Source organism: Catharus ustulatus, chromosome 9 (genome assembly GCF_009819885.2).
Source record: "Catharus ustulatus isolate bCatUst1 chromosome 9, bCatUst1.pri.v2, whole genome shotgun sequence".
Classification (NCBI taxonomy): domain Eukaryota; kingdom Metazoa; phylum Chordata; class Aves; order Passeriformes; family Turdidae; genus Catharus; species Catharus ustulatus.
In genome coordinates, this window is record NC_046229.1 from 22130635 (window position 1) to 22154092 (window position 23458).

Here is a 23458-nt window from a genome sequence, read left to right on the forward strand (position 1 = left end):
TAGACCAATGATTTGATGAAAATATGAATGCATGTCATTCTCTGAAATCTGTTCTGAAGTAAGAACCCTGCAACTGGAATGCTGTGATACTGCAAGTGATATGAAGGTGAGCAGACATGAACATGCCATTCCTTTGGTTTGTCTAGGCTTCAAAATTTTAGATTTTCAGAGGTAGAATTATCCTATCTTAACTTGTGTGGTACAATTTCTCTTTAAAGCCTTCCATCTTCTCAGGAAAGACTTTTTCGAAGCATATTGTCTGACGCCATCTTCAGATCAATTCTGAAATTTTAAGATTTGGATTACCCTCATAATTGTCCCTTGAAGTTGGTTTGCTGCTACGGCAGATTTTATTTCAAAACAACAAGTTCTAAAAATGCCTAAAAATATTTAGCAAGATGCCATTTAAGACTGAGTTAAAACTGAATCCATATGGAAACTGCCAAGTTCTAATGGTTGAAATATGCCTGTACATTAAACAGCTTGCAGGGAAAATGTACTGTATTTTCATTAAATATATACTTTTATTAAATATATACTTCTATTTTGCTAGAGAAACAGTTTAATAAAAAAATTCAAAAGTTTTTCTAAAGGAAATATTCTATAAACTATTTAAGAAATACAGAATTTGTAATAGGGCAGAGACTGTAATATATATGTAAATAACCAACCCCAATGCAGTCATCATTTGAAATAAAGAAAATGAAAAAGATGTGGCAGTGCTCCCTCTACTAACAGCACTTAGGTCCCAAGAAATTATTTCTGCTGCCTGTGGTTGGGAAACCAAGCATGCCTGAGGCAGCAGGCTGTGCTCTGTCCTTCCCTTGCTCCATGGCCCGTGTCCCTGTGCACACATGGAATATGTGCTCCATTCCAATGTCACTCATGGCAGGACCACTTTCTGCTCCACATCACAGAACAGCCATGTAGGGATCTCCCTGTCCTGAGGACAGCAAAGAGGATCATCCCTGCCACATCAAGGCACATTATAAAAGGGGACGTGGAAAGAGGCTGTGAGTACAGCCCTGGCTGCTTTCAGGACTCCAAGGAGTATTTTGACAACAGCTTTTGGATTGAGGCTCTGGGCTCTTTGGTGCAGGGGTACAACAGACCTGCAGCAGCCTGGCAACTGCAACAGGCAATTTCCTGCGTACAACTGCACCATGGGGATTATTAGCCAGCTAATACAGTTTAGCAATTTAAAAATACCCATTTTCTGGGGAACTAGTGTAATTATTCTTGGGGTCTTTTCCCAAGTTTTGCTGCAGTTTATGGCTTAGTAGAAGAGAAGCTCTTTGTGTTTTTCTTTTGATGTAATTTTTTTTTAACATTTCAAAAGTCATATCTCTGAATACTATTTACAATCTGAGGTTGTTTTTCAGTGCCACCTGACATATCTTTCTGTCTCATATCTAATATAGTCATGCAGTCACTACATTGAACTGCACTTGTTTTCAGGACTCAGAAACTGTGCTGAAGTATATCAGCTGAACTACGGGTGCAAATTAGAAACTCCAGCAAAGCTGGAGACTGGCTGGAGAGTAGGAAAACCAAAGCCACCTTGGTAACAACCCTCCTCCAGTATCACAGAAAACTCTGTTATTAGGTGTCTCAGAGAAGAGAACTGGTAATCAAGTTACAAGTTGCATATAAAGTTTTCAGCCCAGAGTGCCATGATGCAGAAGGGATCCAATGCAGAAGGAGAAGCATGCAGTGATACAGCATATTACTTCAAAATCTCTGGTACTCTCCTGCTAATCATGCCAGACTACAGCTCATAATTTAAATTATTCATTGGGGAAGAATAAAAGTTTAATCAATAAAACCAGGGTCAAGTCACACATACTAGAGGTTCAGGAAAATAAGATGCCTTGAAACTCAGCTGTAAAATATTGTATGTTTTGAAGGAAACTTTAATATCTCCCCTTGCTCCTATATTCATTAATAATAATAAACCAACACCTCACCTCACCTTTGCCTTCACAGGTTTGAAAGACAGTTTATGAAAATCTTGAGTATTACTGCATTTCTGTACCGCTATTTCAGTACTTACAGTACCTTCAGGAATCCTTAATGTTACAAAGACAGCTCTTGATCGTCCTCCAGAGCTATGTGTAAAACATCAGTTATAAGAAAAAAATCTTCAAAAGAGAGAGATATTAAAAAAGATGGTCACCACTGTTTACTTTTTGTCTTGTTTGATGCTAAAGTAGTACAGCACCAGATTGCAATGTGTATTGATACTCCATCTTTTCATAATTGACAGGGCCATAGGCAAGTGTTAAAATATTCTGTGTAGCTGTGATTGTAGTGCTGATCGATCACTCTCCAAGGCTGCAGGAAAAGCTGGCAGTTAAAGTCACTGCATAGAGCAATCATAGCAGCACTGACAGGCTGCTGTCAAGCAGGCAGGGGCATTCTGGAGACAGATAGCAGAAATGCCAAATCTGAGACAAATGCTCTTGGAATATGTAATAAATCATATTAGCTGTCTGACGCTTCTCCTTGGTGTATTGATCGTGATTAAAATAAACTAATTAGAATCGTAATCATGATGCAGTGATACAGAAACAAAGAGGTGAGCTAGGCAACATAATCATGAAGTGTTTTGTAGCAGTCAAGCCAGACCACTTTCTATCTTCTCCACTTATCATCCAATTACACCAACCAGTACATTTCACATCAGGCTATAGAAATGTCAAACAGAAGCCTGGACATATAGCCCACCCCTCTCAACAACTGCACATAGGTGCTAAATTAAGATCTCAATTTGGGCTGCACTTCCAGGGAGGCTACAAGAGCCATTTGAAGGTGAAGGGTAGAAAGTGGATTCTACCTGTAGCCTTCCTGCAGGGCTACAGGAGACACATACACAGTCACAGCCTTCCTGTAACCCTCAGGCCAGGAGCCATGGGTGAGGACAACCTACAGCCAGGCACACATGCAGAGTAGGTACATGGAACTCCTCTGCAGTAGGAAGGCAGTGCCCTGAAATGGGGGTTTTACTTCTGTGACTTGACCAGATATATATATATCTATTGTCATTTTGAGACAACCAGGATCAAACAGCACTGATGATGCAATTGCAGGAGTTTGTGCTTTCTTGCATTAAAATTCTAATAATTCATGTCATACTGTATTGAGAATCATTTGACAATTTTTTGACTTTCTACATCCATTCAGAACAGCCTGAAATATTTAACACTTTTCCATGCCATGTCATGCAGAAGGCTATAGAGCACAGTCATATTAAGCTACCAAGCATGGTTGACTAAAGAAATATCTTTATCCATAGTAGGAACACCATGATAAGTTTAAACAACCTTCCAGAATCCTTGGGATATCTCCCAAAAAAAGTTCTTTTGAATTTCTAGCACCCAAATATTTTCTGTTCCCTGACATGGATATTCAAGATACACAAAATACAAGGATGTCCAAATAGTTGGTTTGAAAAGGATCAAAGACAAACTTGCATCTGGAAACATGCATCAGTCATGAGAATTCTTACATTTAATGGGTCTGTATTTTGTTCCGAATCAATGACTCAATATTATATCTTCATCCTCTTTTCATGCCAATTTTACACTGACTTAACTCTATTAACATATCCCTTACCTTTAAATGGCTTATTTCAGATTCACATTAAAGTAGATGAGACAGAAGTCAGTTCTTCCTAGGGTTGGCTTCTAATACATTGCTGATGCTGTCATCAACAGCTTAGAATAAATATTTTATTGCTTTATTTAACCTGACACATCATTTTATCTATTAAAGGTATAATATAAAAAACATTCATACTAACATACGGATTTGTAAAAACATTTCAGAAGATCTACAGTAAATTTAATCTGTGCTAAATGTATGTGCAGGGCAATGGCAATATCGATGTTAAATCATTCATACAACTTCAGTTATGCAATGCTATACAGATTTCATGTATGCTAATTTCTCAGCAACTGTAATTGCCCGTTTTTAAAAGGTCACAGAATTTCATCTCCCATCTCACTTAACGTAGCAGCCAATGAAGACAATGTAACATTTGGATTTTATCTGCTTGGCCAAAAAATTCTAACTCATCTGCCTTCAGGAAGGAAGGTTCTGCCTCCCATCTGTACTCAGCTATTCTGAAAAGGTGTTCATTAGTTAAGTGATTAATGTTAATAGCCACTTCTCTAGGTAGCTAAATTGGATCTAAGTGACTAAGTGAAGGCATTGCTATTTGAACTGATTGGGCTCAAATCTAACTACAAAGTAATTGATAACAGAGTTGGAAAATAGCTGCAACTAAAAAACTGGTCTGCAGCAAAATTAAAGTAGTGGTAGCAATTCAAGTAAGTTGTCTTCACAACACACATAGATAATACTGAACCTTAAGGGTTCAATTACAGGTCCTGAGACCACATAAAACTAGGCAGAAGTGTGTACAATCCTACCTGATCTGAAGCACAGAAAGAGCCTGGCAGCCCTAAAGGAAGGATGTCCCTCCTTCCTCTCCACTGATCACAGCCTCCCTGGAATGGAGCCTGTCAGGCTCCCAGCTCCTCCTCATCCTGCAGTGCAGCACGTTTAGGGTCTCCCAGGCAAGGCTGGATGTCTCTGTAGGGGGAAACAAAGGGAAAACAAAGGAGTGTCCTATGTAAATATAATTCAGCCCTAAGAATAGTGCTACTGCTTCCAATCTTTATGTTTGTGGTGGTTTGTAATCAACTGACACAAGTAACTGTGGGACAAGGCTAATGAGATTGATTCACTCAGAGGAAAATGAGGCTATATGAGATACACATGGATTTCTCTATATTGCATTTTGTTCATTTAGTTACAACATCAAAAAAGAGCTGTTTTCTACATCATAGGAAGCAGCACCATAGAAATGCTCTCCATGATTTTTATAATGGTGTCCTGGTTTAGAGGACAGTATTGCCAGGAAAAAAAGGCAAGAGTTTTTCCCAAAATGGAGAGTCAAAATCCCCTCCCTCCCAGTTTACTATAATTTGGAAATTAAGGGGCTCTAAGGCAAAAGGTATGGGTTTAGGAATAACAGTTCTTTACTGATATATCTACAAGACAAACAAGAACAACATCAGCTATGAAAAACTCATTGACAAAACAGAACGAAACTCAGTATCAGTCCTTTTTTTCAGTCAGATGCCCTCCTCCTCCACACAGTCCCAATGGAGTGGGGGCAGAGCGGTTTTTTTCTCGGTTGTAGCAGCTGCAGGAGCAGGCAGGCAGCAGCAGCAGGGCCATCTCAGGTGGGAGAAGGGTGAAGGAAAAAACCTCCGCTCACCATTTGCGTCCCGGTTCTCAGCGCTGTTCTCAGAAGTAGGAAGCTGTAGCAGCGCTGGAGTGCAGGGCAGGTGCCACCACGGAGAAAAAGAACCTCTCTCCTTCGCCTTCGGGCAGGCGAGCGTGAGCAGCCCCTTACCAGGACAAAGCAACTCATCGTTATCCATCCCCATCCGTCTCTTTTGTCTTGAGTAATTAGAAGCCAAGGGAGTTGCCCGGCCAGGTTTCTTTAACATGCTAATGGAAAAAATTTCTCCATGGGAGAAAGAGTAAAAACTCCCCCAACCCCCAACAAATGATATAACTAGACATATCACAAAAATCAGATTAGTGGAGATAACCTATCAAGATCAGGGAATTAATTTGATTGAGGTAAAAACCTACACTTTGGTTCTCATCAGTTGTGTTACAAGGAAAAAAAAAGTAGAAAGAAAAGAAGAAATCAGAAAATTAAATTAAACTTATATCTGCATATTTAGACTTAAAAAGGCATAGTTTTTACTGGCATGTTTTCCTGTTGCAATTCCAAATTTTAGATTTTGTAACAGATTCATAGGTGGCAAAATTGAGGTCAATAAAATTCTAATGGTGTTTATGCACCAAATTGGTCAGGATGACCACAAATGCAGAACCATACAATTCAAATGGAAGTTAAACTTTGAACCTTCAAGGTCTGGGGTTTTGGTGTTTTTGTTGTTCCCTGCTCTCCCAAACCTACAAAAGGCCAACATTCAGATGCTTGACTTCAACAAACAGATCAATTTTCCAAAATACAACAATAAATTCCCTCACAAGAGCAAAAATCTTCCAATCTGTTTTGGAACTAGACGAACCAAAATGCAAAAGGTATTTCCCTTTTTATAATGAACATTAGTTGTTTGGTTTTTTTCTTCAAGTTGCATTATTACATAGAAATGGAAAGCTGGGAAACTTGTTAATCTTCTTTCCTTCCTTCTCATTGCTTCATAACAGCATAACCTTTTCTGGCAGTAGTGGGAATGCCAACCTTATGTGTTTCTAATAAAAGAAAGAACCTTTTTCAGATTGTACACCAGCTGCTAAGTGTTTCTACAAAGTTTCATTTGAGAATTAATGTGCTTTCTTATACATTTCCAGCAGCTTTTTTTTTTTTTTAGCATGAAAGTTCTTTTAACATAACAAAACGACATTTTCAAAGAGTCACCTGGAAGACACCTACAAACTCTACTAAGGCTTCTCCAATTTCACATTGAACTAGAACTCCTCTTGTGGTAAGGAAGAAAAGCATTCCTGTCAGTGAAGCTCAGCAATTTTGTATGCAGATGAAAAATTAGTCACTACAAGAAGCAGAATTATTATACGAAAAAACCCCAACCAAACCCTACTCTCAAAACATGTCCCTACTGATGGCTAAAACCACAAATCCCATACAAGTTAACCAGCTTTAGAAACAGGTCTTGGCAGATGGCTTATTTGGGAATGCAAAAGCAAACATCAAGTGTCAGAAGTCAGCTGGTAAGAGATATGTATGTACAGCCAAAATATTGTTTTAATTTCTGACTTCTTTATGGCCTTTTTTTTCATTTGTGCAACTGTAAACCCAGTGTTTCATTTTCCATTTTGTCTTTTTGGACTGTGTGAAGCACTGATATTATAAGGCAGCGAGTGATTAAATTTCCTTCCAACTCAATTATTTTACTTGTTCCTTTTTTTCCCCTTTTAATCCTTCCCTTAGCCTTTCCTTCCTTTACATTTAATATTCTATTAATACAAAATTTCAGAGAAGGCAGTGATGTTTACCCTCACCAATTCTTTCCTCTTGCTCTTATCATTTAGAAAATAGTGGTGTTAAAAGTAAGTAGCACCCATCAGCACATGAGAAAACCACACCAGCTGGCTACAGCCAGCTCTCAAACGGCTGTTAAGAGTCTTCTTTGCCAGCTACATATTCCAAATAAACTCAGATACTCCCGACCTCAAAATCACTATGAACTCTATCAACTGGCTACAGAGACACACTGCTTCAAAGACTGGAGTTGGAGGAGGAAGAGCAAGCATTAAAAATAGTAAAGGTACAAATAGCAAAGAGGCAATACAAAAAATTTCACTTCAAGGATCCTAGTAGAGCATATTTCAAAATACTTGGACTGCCTGTGACACGTGCATGAGTTCTCAGATCACAGTTCCAGTGGTATAAAAAGCATCCAAATTGGATTTATTTAAACATCAGCATTTTTGATTGAAAAATATATGTTGCCATTGTGAGGAGACTACTTACAAATATTTTTACAACTGAATTATTACATAGTGACAATTTAACAAAAGAATCGTGGATTACATATGAGGACATTTTCCCCCTCCCTCTCAGAAATGATCAAAGTTTGTAGCAGAGAAGCTGCATCAATAATTAGACAGAAAATGGGCAAAAATACCTCCTTACCTCTGAGTGTACTTAATGTCTTTCTACAAAAAATAACCATAGCAGGAAAATCTCAGATGTGTACAACGTCAACCACCAGATCTGGACACTTTACAACTAGAGTGATTATTGCTAGTGATTATTGCTTTCTTTTCCAAAGCAAACCAGGAATTACAAGAATATTTATCAATAGGATGTACCAGAATCCATATAAATGTTTGTGGGGAAAAAAAAAAAATCTATATGGTGAAACTTTTTTTTGCTCATTAGTGGGATAATTGCATGATCAGAGTAATAGTGGTGCAGCCCTGTTCTCAATAAAATATTAATATCATTTCAGAAAAGTCCATTCACAGTTGAAATAAAATGTAGTGCAGAGAGGAGCTGAAAAATGCTCTTCACAGAGAACATTTCTCTTTCATCCATGTCGATTGTTAGTTAATTTTTATTTTAAAATATTTCAATAACTTTTCAAACAGAAAAAAAATTATGGAACAGGACATAATTTGTGTGTAGAGGATGGGTGAAGTACGTCATGTTCTTCAGCCAGTCTCCAACAAGGCCTCATAACAATGACAGTTTGCAAGTATAGATATTTACAGATGTAAATTTGTGCCAGCAATGATGCATATGCATGATTTGTGGCATTTAGGTGTCACACACTTCATGTTTAAGTGACACAAATTGTGTTCAAAATAGTTACAGGTGACAAATGATGAAAATGACAAGCAGAAAAGGAAATACCAACTGATAGCTAAGCTCCTGTCTGGGAAGGAGTGGCACTTGCTACCAGGAACACCTCATTTGAAAAACTTGCTCTGTGTAACAAGGAAATTAGATGACACATAAAAAATATTTGGTGTTAAGTAAATTTAATCAACTCAAGTGTCTAAATATTTATATATAAATATTCAGTTTGGTGCACATATGAGATCAGCTTCAGAGACAAAGCATTTCAGAGTGACCTGGATGTGCAAATTCCCACAATGGCATTCTTTTGCAGTCATAGCAACACCTTGCTTAATTCTTTAAAGACAGCATTTGTAAGAAAAGGAGGAAAGCAGAGACAGACATAGCACCTACTCCGTCCCCTGGTTGGGAATGGCACGGCCAGGTGACCAAGTTTCTTTACTATTCCTTAACAGTGGAGTATCCAGCTGCTCTTTGTTCCTCAAAATGTAAGCAGAAGGAATAGAACATTACTTTTACCAAGAGCATAGGTACTTATCTTAGTAAATACATGTCTGAAGATAGTCCTTGAACAATAAAATTAGTTTGAAATTTCATCAACATGATCTTAACAAACTAGTCTGCCTTTTACAGATTAATTAATGTGTTCACATCATAAGTAACACTGTTAAAAAGCATTTATGAAAAAGTACAGTAGAGGCAGTTATGTGATACTTTTGTTTGCTTTCTTTTCAGCAGTTTTAATTGAGTTTTTAATGAAGTGTCATTCCCTTCCATCAGCAGATCAGGAATGTACTACTTATTGTGGCTGCAGTGTTACCCTCCTGCCCTTCAGCCTATAAAAAATTGCAGTGATAAAAAAAGAAATTAGAAGCACTGCTTTGCTGTATGACATTGATTATCAAAATACAATTAATAAAACCTATGATTCTTTTCTAGCGGTCTCAAGAGCACATCATTCTGAGCTTTTTGATAGTATAGAGAACTGTTAGCTTACTACAAGTGAAAAGATCTGGCATTTTCATTCAGCTGTGCAAATGTTACATGAGCAACCAGAAATACAAGGTCTGAGAAAAGTAACATATTATGAATAATGTGTTGCAATATGTCCATAAATAATATACCATAACATGAGTTACTATGGTAACTATTTGGATTTGAGATCATTGGGCTAGGGTTTTTTTCCTACTACCTAAGAAAAAAATATTCACATATTCATGGCATTATCAGGCAGGTTTGATTCCAGGCAGCTTACTATTTTAGGTATTGTTCCCTTCTCACAAATGACTCTGGGAGAAAGCATTTTTGACTCAGTAAGCTTTTCTTAGGCCACTTACTTCACAGCATTTGAGCAAACAAGTAATATTTAGCAAAAAAATAACAACAACAAAAAAGTAGATCCTTTACCTGGAAAATGTTCAAGTTGAGCAAGTTTTGTTGAATAAAACATTTCTTCAGGAACATGTCTTGGTTCCATCCATGGTGCATTCTTTCAAATTCTGTGAAAACTTTACATATGTGCAAGAATTAAATGCAAGGTGGTTCCTAATGTAGTAGTTGAAGAAGTGGTTCAAACAGCAATCTGCAAGTGGGCAAAATACAAACAACATCATGTCACCTATTGCTTTAGCTAAAGAAAAAAAGCAAAGAATTTGCTATTTTGTTTTAGCTTAATAAAAGAAAAGGCAGCAGTAAATGCTAAAAAAAATGAATAACCTAAATTTTCTCATTATGTAATTAGGGCTTTGTAATGGTCTGTATAATTGAAATTTATTTTTAAAGATCTGACATAGGAAGGAAGAAAATCCACAACAAAGACTTTTAAGAATCATTACTATTCAAAAATTGCATTTTCAAGGTAATATTCAACTGTATTTGAAAACTTGTCTTGGACAGAACAGTAATTCAGTGAGGTTTCAGTTACACAATGCCACAAAAACATTTCTGAGGTTACTTGCAGATGGCAGAAACAACAGAATATTCTAAGGAAAGCAGTAAAGAAACTGGTCAAAGTTAACAAAAAGTACCTGCTTTATACTTGAATGCATTTGCATGTAGCAGGTACACAAATATATATGTATGTGTGTATACATAAAATCAAATGGGATTGAAGACAGACACACAACCCATATCACTCAGCAAATATTTTCTTACATTACCCTTAGGCCATTTTGTAAAAAATCACTGTTTTCATACATAAAACACCCTAACATGAAAATTAACTCTCTTGTGAATATCTTTAGTTTCACCTGCATGCTTTTAAGCTGAGTAAACAAAAATATAAGTGAGTGAACAAAAGTATTATTATTAAAGTGGTATGGTGGGTTTAGAGCTCCTATGCAGATTTAGTCCTTGTGGTTTACCTTTTTGTAAAACAAAGCAAATAGTCAAGCAGGGACTGGCTTTGTACAAAGCCTACTGGTGATTTTTACAGGGGTGTTTTTTGAGAAGGGTTTCTTTGGTTGGCTGATTGGTTTCTTGGTAGTACATTTTTTTACAGCTGAGTTTCTCACTCTTCCCTAACAGCCCAGGAACTCACAGGGCCAAAAGCCACAATCATTTAGTGCATTACAGTCATATATTTCAAGGCAAAATTGACCAGGGCTCTTGGACGTGAAAACAATAATTCACAACTCCGCATTCCACAGCCTTGCTGGTTTAGGGCATGAGTGGGGTGTGCAGCCACCCCTCAGCACAAGGCACAAATTTGTCCACACATGATTTAACATCTTTCTGCACTGGACATTGATCAGTGAACCAGTCTATATTCTGCCTTGTGCAGAATAGACAATGTTTTTTTCACATTTTAATTGATCACTGATATGCACAATAGAAGGCAGTTATCCCTAAGTTGGTTTTTTTTAGGAGAATTATCAGAGTGTGTGATGCCTCATTTGCTGGATAATAAATGTTCCATCGTGGTAATAACTGCAGGGAAGGGTATGTTTCTGAAACAGCTTTTCTAGCTGGAGAAATGGATTAGAGAGATTACCATTTCATCAAAGTGGCAGAACAGTTGAGAGGAAATATGGAAGGAAATTTTTGTATAATTTCTGTAGAGTTGCTATTTGTCAAACCCCACTGGCATCAATCATGCTATATCTTTTCTCCTGATGCAATCACACCAAAAAAAGTTTTTCTTTAATATGCATGTGTTGGAGTAAAAGAAGAGACATAATTGAAATTTCTTTGAATTGTACTATCATCTAGATAAGAAATGCACAGATGATACTATAATTTTAATTTCAGTTTATAAGTCTTTCCCAACATTAAAGAAACTTCTTTATCCTGATATTTCCTATAGCAGATTTTTAAACTAATACTGTACCACGATTTCCAGCAAGGTACTCAGTCCTGTGCATAAATAAGGAACACATCGATTCTTAGACATGAAATTCACATATAGAAAACTTGAGAGGTCTGACATTCTTGAAGAATAATGGTGATTAACATGCCTGGACTGCATTCAGTCAAGAACCATGTTAATGGATTTTGGAGAAGGCATTCCTATCGACCCATGCAACCCTGTAGTGAAGTCATTAAAGAACAAGAAATAACCAATAAAAGGATTTGCTGCATGGAAAAAAAGTAGTTGCTGAATTAGAATAGGGGTTCTTAGAAGTCAGATCATAGGGTATTTTTCAGAAGTATCTTTTTTATTATATTCTGTTTTTCTTATCTCCCCTCAACCTAAGTTTCAAACAGAACACATTTTCTTTACAAAATCATATCCAAAAAACATAACTAGTAGTAGTATGATTTCCATATGTTGTTAGAGTGAGATTTGAGAGGCATCCAAAAGTTTAAACTGGTGGAAATGCTGCCTAGTGCCAGAGGAACTGTGCCTGCTAGAACATAAAATGTCTGTGGTTGGGATATAACATAAGTGTAGTGAAGATTAGTGTATCAGAGGAGAATACTGAAAAGAAAAAGGAAAATACAGAAAAATCAAATAACTTATCACTCAAAGTTTTGAAAGTCAGCATATGTAACAGCTTATATGAATAATCACAGTTCCCTTGCATTTTGGATTGGCCATGTGGAAACCTATATGCAGGCTCCTGAAAAATAGACATCAGAGAACAAAGAGTGCTATTCCTTTGAAATTTTCCTAATAATACAAAGGACCTTAAAAAAGATAGCATAGAGGTATAATTGCTTTTAAATAGTGTTTGTCAGAATTTTTTATGAGGTGTCCTAGGCCTTTAGCTCCTCGTTAAAAGGCTACAGCATGTTTGCATTTTGTTTACTTATTTGCATAATGTAAAAATACAACCTAGCAATTAATGCATGTAGATTATATCACAGTGACACTTCCTCGCAGTGAATTCTGTGCTTCCCTGCAGATGTGTTTGTTATTGTGTCCATATTTAAGCAGCTTTTCTTACACACAGCCTGGTATCTAGGTGTCTGTGTAGACAGTGTTTAGATCTCTGCTGTAGTTTTCCAATTATCTCCATGACTTGGAGCACAAACCTGGAAGAATACAGCCCAAAGTGATCAGGACAGTGTGCTATTCCTGGGTAGCACTGAGATACTCACTTCACCACATCCTCAGCAGGATGCCAATGGAGGGGTCACCTGCCATGCTATATTAACACACTGTACAGATTTTAGTTTGAGGACTAAGTCTGATAGATGAACAGGACTCAATCCCATCCTCAATCCATGCATTACCTGCAATGCCAAACCTGCAGCAGTTATAAAATAGGCTAGCCTGGAATGTGATCAGGGTTTGCCTGCAGATAAAATCAGTCATACGCTTAATCTGGTTAAATTAATATTTACACAAGCTTAGAGGGCTAACTACAAAATTCATACCACTGTACCTGATCTCCTCTCAGCATTACCTGTGGATGACAGATCAAATCCCACAAACTTTCAGGTCTCCTCTGTGTCATGTATACATGCCTTCTCACAAAGCACTCAGACTGAGTAAACTCATCAAAGGAAAATAATTATTCGTTCCTCAAAAATGGGAAGTTTCATTGGGGCACACTTTTTGATCATTTCAAAATACTGCAACTCAGAAACCCAAAAACTTTGCGAAGATATGCACTTAATGGTTCCCTTTGATCTATGAGACAAGAGTGGAAGAAAACGAGCTTTTACTAATTTTTGAAAAATTCAGAATTGGTTCCTTGGCCCAGTGGGATTTTTTTGGTGCCCAGGGATCTCAGTCTGGATAAGGGAATTGAAATAATTTCTGCTTTTGGGCAGTTGGGCGAGACTTTGGTGTGAAATCATTTGTAATGTATCAGTGTTTTAGACAATTCTATGCCAGGAGTAATGCACCTAGATTTGGGTGTGGGGCTCTTTGGTCAAATTGACCTAAGTTTTTAAACTAAAAGCTCATAAAGCATTACATTAAATAAATTTTTAAAAATTATTAGCTGAACATAATGTATCATTAAAAATTTCTGTGTTCTGAAGAGGAATATTTTTACATAGCTATGGCAACATTCACTAGGTTTTCAGATCTTGTTAAAAGAGAGACCACTCTAAAGAAATTCAGATATATCAGAAAAAATTAAGTTAAAAATCAAGCACTTTAGATAATTTTGAAATTATAATCCTTCATAGCCTTTCAAAAGTATGTTTCATTATTTAATTTTCATAACTTGCCAGCTTTACACATTTTCTATCTTTCATCAAGTCTTCTGATGCCATAGACTGACAAAATATTGTCTATAAAAAGTAGCAGTTTTGTTCTTAATAAACAAATGCTGGTTTTAATTGGCATTAAAGTTCAGTTGGAAAAACTCATGTCTCCATTAACCAGCTGTTCATTCTAGTAAGAGAAGTTTTACAGGCAGGAAATGCACTGTGCCAGACATGCATTAAGTGTTTCTGCACATGTACAGCTTTTGGCAAGATAGATTTTCATGGCTTCTCTGGGGCTTTTCCTCCTATAATAGTGTCCAGAAAACTCAAACTGATTGCAGGGTGCATTCAACTGAAGGACCTCAGCTTTCTGTGCTGATTGAGCATCTGCAGACTACCAGTAGTCCAAAAGTGTGCAACTTCTGCATCTCTATTGTAAGACCATTTTATCAGATCATCTGAAGATGAGCTGTCCTCAATTTGGGGCACACACAGGCACTCAAAGTCTATGCAATCCACAATCACAGTTATGGCTCAAGATATTTCTCCAGGCAAAAGAAAAACTCCATTGGGAAAATGGTGATGCTAAAACTGCCCGGCTGTCCCTGGGCTCTCTCCACTGTACTCATGAGCTGCGTCCCTTGAGAGCAGCGTATCCACAACTGAGCTACCAGACTGGATTCAAACATCGATCTCATTTTCCAGCGTGGCACCTATGAAACATGATTGCAGTGCAGGAAAAAAAAACATTTACTGTTGCTACAGATCATTAGTCTATCACTGGACCACTGAGGCATGCAAACACTTTTGAATTCTTTGCCAAGACAACAAAATTGCAATAAATATAACACTGCCAACAGCCTGCATGCTAGAAACAGGAAAAAGAGCAAAGCTTGAAATTCACAATGCATTCCCTGGAAAAGAAATACCACGTTTAGAGAGACCAACAGTCCATGTCCTGGTGGTCAGCAGCTCTCTCTGTCAGGAGAGCTCCTGTCAGCTCCACTTTCTCCCTCTTGGCAGAAAATGACACTGCTCAGGGCCTCCTGTTTGTCTGGCAGAGAGGCAAACCTTCAGATTCTTAATTCAGCCACTCCATGAGAAAATATTATATCTTCTAAGAAGCTGGGAACTTTTACTTAATTTGGATCTACTGCCAGCAAAGTAGCAATGTAATATGTAAACACGGCCTCTTCTAAAATCCTCTAATATTTTGCTTTCTGTCTGCAAAGAGATTTCCAAGCCCTCATGAGAAGGTAAATGCTACTCTCCTTTAACTGGAGATGCACGTGTGCAGTTAATGGGATCAGGCACAACAAAGCCATGCAGCACGACTTCTTGAGCTCATACTTACTACCAGAAAAGTAAACTTCAAAGTCAAATGTTCTCCAATTATTGCCTCTGTATTTAGCTTTAAAATTGCCATGTATTTATGGCTAATAACAACTCCTGAATGAACACCAGTCAAGCCAATGAAAGGAAAACAGGTTTCCCCAAAAGGATTATGAGGACCTCACCCTCTAACAGAAGCTATGAATAGGATTAAAGGATTAGTTAAGCAAACAAGCAGCAATAGTAAAAATGGTTGAACCAGCTTTCAAATAGTACCACAAGAAAAGGTGAAATAAACTGGCCAGAAATATCACAGGGCCAAGGGCCAGAACCCACACTATGTCTGTCTCCCAGAAGAAAGAGACCTGAAGAGGATTTCTAGGAAAGGATAAGGACAAATGTTCCAGTCTTACTTTTATGTACAAATAAAAGGCTTGAATGATCAGCTGAGACTGCTTTAATAATGTGGTGACTGGTTGTAATCTCTTGCTGCATATATACAGAGAGCTCATAAATAGTTAACTACCTCTTTCTCTCATCCAGGGCATATCAGGTCATGGGCATCACGCTATAAAAACGTTGTGAAGAACACCTCGACCTCATTACACCATCAAATGCATGGACTTTACAAAAGAAACCATAATGCATGCTTCTTTCCACAGTACAGCCAGGGAGGCACAGGCTTGCTGTGAAACAGAGTATTCCCTAGAGCACCTATGGAATGAGGAAAATGTAAAGGAGCTGGGTATTAGGGCAGCTGGAAAGACCACAATATAATTACAAGAATCTCTGAAACACCATCGGAAAACAAATCATCTTCTTCACAAAAAAAGTAAAAGTATGAAGATCAGAATAATTATTTCCTTCTTTCCTTCAATATTTAATCATTGAGAAACACTTCATAAATGTAGTAATTTTTTCTGGCAATATTTTCTTTATGCATTAAAAACCAAATAACTCTGTTTGTGGTTCCACCCATCTGGATAGTTACACAACAGAATGTGACTCTAAAATACAGTAATAAAAAGAGAAACCTAATATACCAATACCAAAACCAGACATATTAAAAAATTAATTAAAAACATCATATTAATAGCAATGTTAATTCTTCACAAATTAATGCACTACACCAGTAGCATGACTAGTTATGGAAGGCACCCTTGCTGTGCCAGCTAACCATACTGTGACCACAGTGCCCTTTGGTCCTGTCACTTGTCACTCAAAGCCTGTCAGCATGTTTTCCACCTGGCTGATGATTATGGAATGAAATATGCCCAACATGTTAAAACAGTCATTTGTTTGATTTCAGCTTCTGGCAAGCCAAATAGCACCTTGCTCATCTTTTCCAGGGAAATCTTTAAATTACAGTCACCCTTTAGGTTCCTTTCCTGTTCCTCTCTTTCTGGCCCAGTTTAAGGACAAGTATGGTTAAAGATCGAAATGTCACAGAGCTTTTGCAGAACTAAAATGTAGGCTCTTGAAAGTTAACAATGCATTCAGTCAGATTTCCTGACTTTCATTTCACAACAAAGTTGGACAGCCTCAAATGTTATGGAAATATCATCAAACAATACAGCTACAAAGCTCATGTTCAGTTTCACAGTTACCAAAGCTGAGAAGATTTAAGTAAGAGATGAAATATCCTTTGTTCCCACACATACTATCCACATCTTGCATAGTATCTCTAGCTGTTAAAATAGAGATGCAAGACCCTTGAAGGAGCAATCTTACTCTTTTTTTTTAAAACAGATCTCATGCTGATTTAATTTCCCCAGATATTAATAAGGAGTTATTACAATGCAAATATATATAGTAAATACAGAATATACCAGAGCAGATCACTGTCAGAAGATTTATACTACTTCCCATCTCTGTAATAACCTAAACCTTGCTCTCTAAACATGACAAGCATGTGAAATCTAAACTAGGCTGCATGAATGAGTTTCCTGCAACAAAAATCTATGAAAGCTAATTGCAAAACAGAGAGTGTAATAAGAAAACTTTTTTCTAGGTTGTGGTATGGATTTTCCTTAGTCGGTTGAATATCTCCATACGTCAAACAAAGCACACATGAAAAACATAGCTCCAAAAACTATAGGCAAACATGCAGCAAAAATGAAACATCCTTGTTTCCCACTGATGACTGACGTTTCAATCTTCCTTCACAATTATTTAAAGTTTCTAAAAGCTTTAGAAAGGACACTTGATAGACTGAAGTCAAGCATGGGGAACTGTAACCAGATCTGACTTATATGAGACTTATTGTCCTGATGTTTGCATACAAGCACTTTCTGAAAAGAAGAACAATAGGAACAAGTGAGCATCAGGAAAGCAAGTGGCTCTAATTCCATCTCTTTACTCTGCCTACAAAATCCCTTATTCCTTGTCTTTACTATTTCCTCCTTATCACTTTTGCTCCAAAAAAATCTAGAAGTGGTTATACTGTAGTTCTAACACATCCAATAGATAATCCACAAGTTTTAAGAAATAAAACAAAATAAAAATACATTTAATATATGTTCAACTCCAGAAACTAACTTAATTCTTCCAATTTTTCAATGCTCTTTTTCAGTCTCTCTCCCTGTAGGTCCTCAAAAGACAATTAACACCCTTGCAGATATTTTCAGCTATCCTTGTGTAACCTTAGAGATGGGAGGATTTTGGTTCTATCAGAATCAGAGAATCACTCTTCCAAAAAAATTTCAAGTTTTCAAGATTTCCTCTAGGAGTCCAAAAATCATGCATACAGAAACTTGTCAATTGAACTTAGCAATAAAAGGTTTAAAGGACAAGTTGGACAATTGATTCAGTTTGCTCTTCATCTGTGGTGACGCAAATCTAGAAAAACCCTGAATTAAAAAAACTCTCAGGTTTCATTCATGTATAACTAATAACAGTGCTCAATCAGCAAAACTTGTAGAAAAATTGAGCTGCGTTCTATCAATCTACTTGAAGAATCTTCTCTTCAGCCTGTATTATTCTGTAAGAAAGTTCAGGGAAGCCTCTGTATCCATCAGTTTGTTATACATGTGCTTGTGCTATACAGTTGAAGACTAAAACTAGAGAAAAGGTGCTTCAGCCACAGGCTACTGATGCTTTAAGGCTTTATTTTCCTCTTTCTTTGGGATTCAGACTGCTGATAGTTACAGTGCATTTGACCTGAACCAACTTGCTCTAAGCCAATTCAGCTGACACTGCAGTTCCTTTATCAGTGAAATCAAAACTTCTGCTGCTGACATAGAGCAATCACCTCAGCTCCATCTCTCCTCCACCAATACCTGATGCACAGCATATAAGTCATAATACGCTTCCTAATGAAAATATAATGAACAAACAGTCATATATATTTTGTCTAGATAAATTATTTCTAATGAGAATAATAGAGCATAAGAAAATTAATTGCTTCCTAGTGCAAATCAGGAATTAGCAGCCACCTCAAGGATAATCTCTAACCTGCATCTGTAAGTGATAGCTCTGCTTTTTCTGAGGCAGTGATATTAAGTTTAATTTTTAATATATTTTAATAGCCATTTGAGAGGAGGTGAGATTTTGGAAGTCGTACTGCTAGTTGATGGTGGGACATGACAGCACCCCCATCACAACATGCCACGTAAAAACATTTCAAGAAATGGTGATTTGCCTTGCTTGTGGTTTTGGATGCCTCAGACTGGAAGACAACAAAAACATGAAGGGGTAAGGGAGGCTATTCTCAATAATTTTCAAAACTTTTTGGCTTTATTTTTTACACTTTTAGGGAAAGATTCTTGAACACTTAGCACATATAATCCTCACCAGATTTTTCTTAGAGCTCAGCATTCAATTGTTCCTATTTACAGAACTTACAAACACATTTTCAGGTTTTGAAATAGCTCACATACTTGTTAATCAGTGAAAGCTCTCCAAATATCTGATCCTATAAATTACCAAAATTCTGAATGAAAAATTTATTTGTGCTGTTTGAAAAACAATGGGGGAGACAAGTTGCAAGCTAGACTCATTTTTTGTTCCCAGGTTATTTACTGAAATTTAATTTTAGCCAGAAATTTCAAAGTAGATCTTTTTTTTTTTTTTACTGGGAAAAATGGAACACTATTCTACTGAGTTTCAAGTGTATTCATTGGCAGTAACATTCTAATAGGACTGCTGATTCTAAATTATCTTCCTCCTTATTTTACTTTATACTGAAAGCATATCTAACTGAGAGTTAAATACTTTGCCACAATGTATTTGAATTTGTGGACATTTCACATTTCTCCCTGGGGAGGAAACCTGGGGGTTGAGATGCTGAACGTGACCCGGCAATGTGAGCTTGCAGCCCAGAAAGCCAAAGGATCCTGGGCTGCATCCAAAGCAGCGTGGGCAGCAGGGCAGGGTGGGGACTGTGCCCCTCTGCTCTGCTGAGACCCAACCTGCAGTGCTGCATCCAGCTCTGGAGTCCCTAGTGTAGAGAAGAACATGGACCTGTTGAAGCAAGGCCAGAGGAGGCCACAGGGATGATCAGAGGGCTGGAGCATCTCTCCTACAGAAATAGGCTGAGAGTTTGGGCTGTTCAGCCTGGAGAAGGCTCTGGTGGGACCTTAGAGCACCTTCCAGTACCCGAGGGTGCTGACAACAGGGACTTGTAACAAGGGTGTGTATTAATAGAACCAGGGGGAATGGCTTTAAACTGAAAGAAGATAGATTTATAGCAGATATTCAGAAGAAATTCTTTACTGTGAGGGTGTTGAGCAGTGGCACAGGCTGCCCAGAGAAGCTGTGCATGCCCTATCCCTGGCAGTGCTCAAGGCTAGGTTGCATGCAGGTCTAGTGAACAACCTGGTCTAGTAGAGGTGTCCCTGCGCATGGCAGGGGAACTGGAACCAGATGATCTTTATGGTCCCCTCCAACCTAAACCATTTTATGAGATCATAAACACGTGATAAATGCACAGTATCACAGACAAAGTAATATTACACAGTATTACAATATATACTCAAGATATTCAATTTCTAAGAGCTTCACAAAAAATGATTAAGTAACATTGGCTGGAATAATGATATGGTCACTGATAAAATATGGTCACTGATATTTACAGGGAATTCTTAAATATACAGACTATAGTCCAAAATCAAAAACATTAATTTCATTGCATTACAGTATAAAGAACTTAGCCTCTCTCATTTTTGACCAATTTAATACCCAAGTCTCATCAGTCAAAAAAGAAACCCAATTATCCATGGTTACTTCATTAATAAATATGAAAATCATTCTATGACATAGGGTGGGATTTTATGGATTCCATTACCTGTGAAGCAAGACCTCATGTCCTGGAAATAGCTATATCAACTATTAAACCTGTAAGTGTTCCAACTGAAGTGGAAAAGAGTTCATTCCTTCCTCTGCTAAAGCCAATGCCAGATTTTAAAATATCCTGCAATGAAAGTAAGACCTGAATGTGAATAAGAAAAAGACTTTTGTTTGTTTTCAAATCAAAGATAATAAACATTTCTGTGTACTAAGAAAAAGGAAGTGCCTCTAACAGAAAATTTTGAAGCAGTAGAGAAAATTATTTTATCTGCCAAACAGGTTGGCTGGAAACATTACTGAAGTCTTTTACAACGCACGCCTTTTTCAATGTTCATCTATGGCTATTAAACTTTAATTGTATGGTATTTTCCTCTGAAAAAATTGATCACTGAGGAATTGAAAAAGCATTTGTTAGAAAAGAGGAAAAAGTGCTAGACACTTCATATTGTTTTGGTTTGTTCACTAATCATCGCATTTGTTTCAATATTTTACTTTGACAGCACAAGCTTTCAGGTGTGAAAAAATCTTTTAAGCCTGTCATTGTATCTAGACAATGTTGGCTATTATCCTCCTCTTCTCTTGGGTACCCTGCCATAACCTCTGACTCCACATAGCAAAGTTCATCTTTACTACAAATCACCTTCCTTCACCTGGTGAGAGGTCTCAACAGAATCCCTACCCTAATAAATCCCTACCCCAATAACACCCTAACCTTTCCTACGTTTCAGATGCTCACCAAACCCTCTCAGGTACTGTGCCTGTAAATGGATACCATACAATATAGACTGCCTGACTGAGGGAAATTTCTGTTTGCCACCCAAACCCTTGGTATTCCAATAAAATTTAGAAAGCAGGATGCAGGTATGCGTGAAAGTCATGCTTCTGCAAGACTTCTTTTGCACTCAGGTGAATTTCACCTGCATTTTTGTTTTTTTCTTAACTCATCCTTGATCTTAGCTATAGCCTGTGTAGCCTACTTATACCCAACCTACTTATACCCAACCACCCTATTCAAAAGTTCCTGCTAAAATTATCCCTTTCATGCTGCTAAGACCCTGCCAGAGATTCATATTCAAATCAAACCCTTCATCCCCTGCTTCAAGTTCATAGTTCTTCTCTTAAATACAAGGCCCAGAAAAACACAACACATACTTACAGATTGGCTTTCAATTTGCTCTGATTATTTTAAAACCTCCCTTCTCCCCATTATACTCTTCAGACTTTCATGACTGTTTTATTTTCTGTACTGTCCCTTAGTTTAGTGGTCTATCTTGGTTGGATATAAACTCATGAGTTCACAAATTTTTGTTCTTCCACAAAACACACATGCTTGAAGTGTGGGAGAAGGGGAGTTTATCTCACCTCTGTGACCCCACAACAATATCCAGAAAATTAATCACAATTGTGTTGCCACAGTTCATCACACTTGTAAACATTTTAACTTGAATAGAGAGATTTTAACAGCCACTTAGTCGAATTTTAGGTCATCTTACTAAAAAAAATTTGAGAAAATCCAAGCAACTTCAGTCTAAGATGATGTCAAAACAATACAATTTTTTTTCTAAAACAATGCAGATCTTCTCCAAAACTGTTTTGTTGTAAGAACAAAATAGGTAAATAGTTCATCTTCTTGCAGAGTGTGTTCTTGTTCAGTTTTCACTCCTGACTCTAAAAGCTCCTGACTCTGGCAAGCCAAAAAGAGAGCTGACAAAAAGTAAAATAATAATGCCTGTCTTAAGCCTAATTTTATATTCCTCTGACTTCTTCTCCTATATCACTGAATTCAATTAGCTTACATTTATTTTCATTTAATCTATTTAATCTCTCAGTACTCATCTGTGACAGACACAAGGCGCTGCGGCCATTACCCTGCAACCTTCACCTGCTCACCCACGCTTTTTATCACCAAGGGAGCTCATCCTTTCCATTTCCTACCCATCACCAGCCCAGACACCAAGGCAGAGATGGAAAAAAAGATGATCAATTAATCAGTTTTATGAAACTCCCCACCTGGTAATGTGTGTTCTCAGACACAGCCTTGTGTGTCACCGAGGCTCTCCCTGCAGCAAGCAGCTTCCCAGGGTTATTATCAAAACAGCACTGAGCACCCAGAGATGATGCCCATCATCATTGTCATGCTGAAAGCTGGGAGGATATCTGTTCCTTGACTATGCTTCACTTTAATTATCAGGTTGCAATTAACACCTTGCCACTCTTTTCTGTTTGCTCTGCTTTGCTCCATTTCCTGCAAACTGATTAAAAAGAAAGAGAGAGAGAATAAGGCTTCCAGAACCTTAGTTTATCCAATAACATGATTTTAAATCTGAAAGAACATTTTCATCTTTTAATTCTTTTTCTAATTATTTTCTGTGTCCTGCATTCAGCATTTCCCCAAAAAAATTTGCCTATCAGTGACATAAAAAGATTATCTTTTTCATGCTGCTAGCACAGTCAGAGAGCTAAATCAATCTGAAATTATTCTACACCTTCAATTAATTTACCCCAGCTTATTTCATCCTCTTATTTCCTGATTCAGGATTTCTGTGTTGCACTGTTGTTATTGAATGCCTAGGGTGAATAGTTCCAGATACTGAAAGAAGTTTAACACTTAAGTAAAATTATGACATATTATTAGGTTTTTGCTGTAGAAAAAGAGAAAATCTTTAAAGATGTTATGTTGAAATCTTGAAAGTATTAACAAATGTTTTATCTAAGGATCAAACATCTTTTGAAGAAAGATAGGTAAAGCACAGCAGCTCTGCTGGGTTCAGCTTACAATTTCTCCTTACTTAATGTCTTCTTTTTTTCCTCTATGTAAAAGTCTTAAAAACTCTCAATATCACAGACATTGGGACAATTTAA

The 23458-nt window shown here is 37.3% G+C and overlaps 1 long non-coding RNA gene across 1 annotated transcript; it reads right to left on the reverse strand.

Annotated features, from left to right (window-relative positions):
* Positions 1-4570: 4570 nt before the first annotated feature.
* LOC116999905 lies at positions 4571-20683 on the reverse strand. The gene is made up of 3 exons (XR_004418645.1): positions 20595-20683; positions 9782-9956; positions 4571-4596 (listed from the first exon to the last, which is right to left on the reverse strand). It is a non-coding gene; the product is annotated as an uncharacterized LOC116999905 (long non-coding RNA).
* Positions 20684-23458: the final 2775 nt, after the last annotated feature.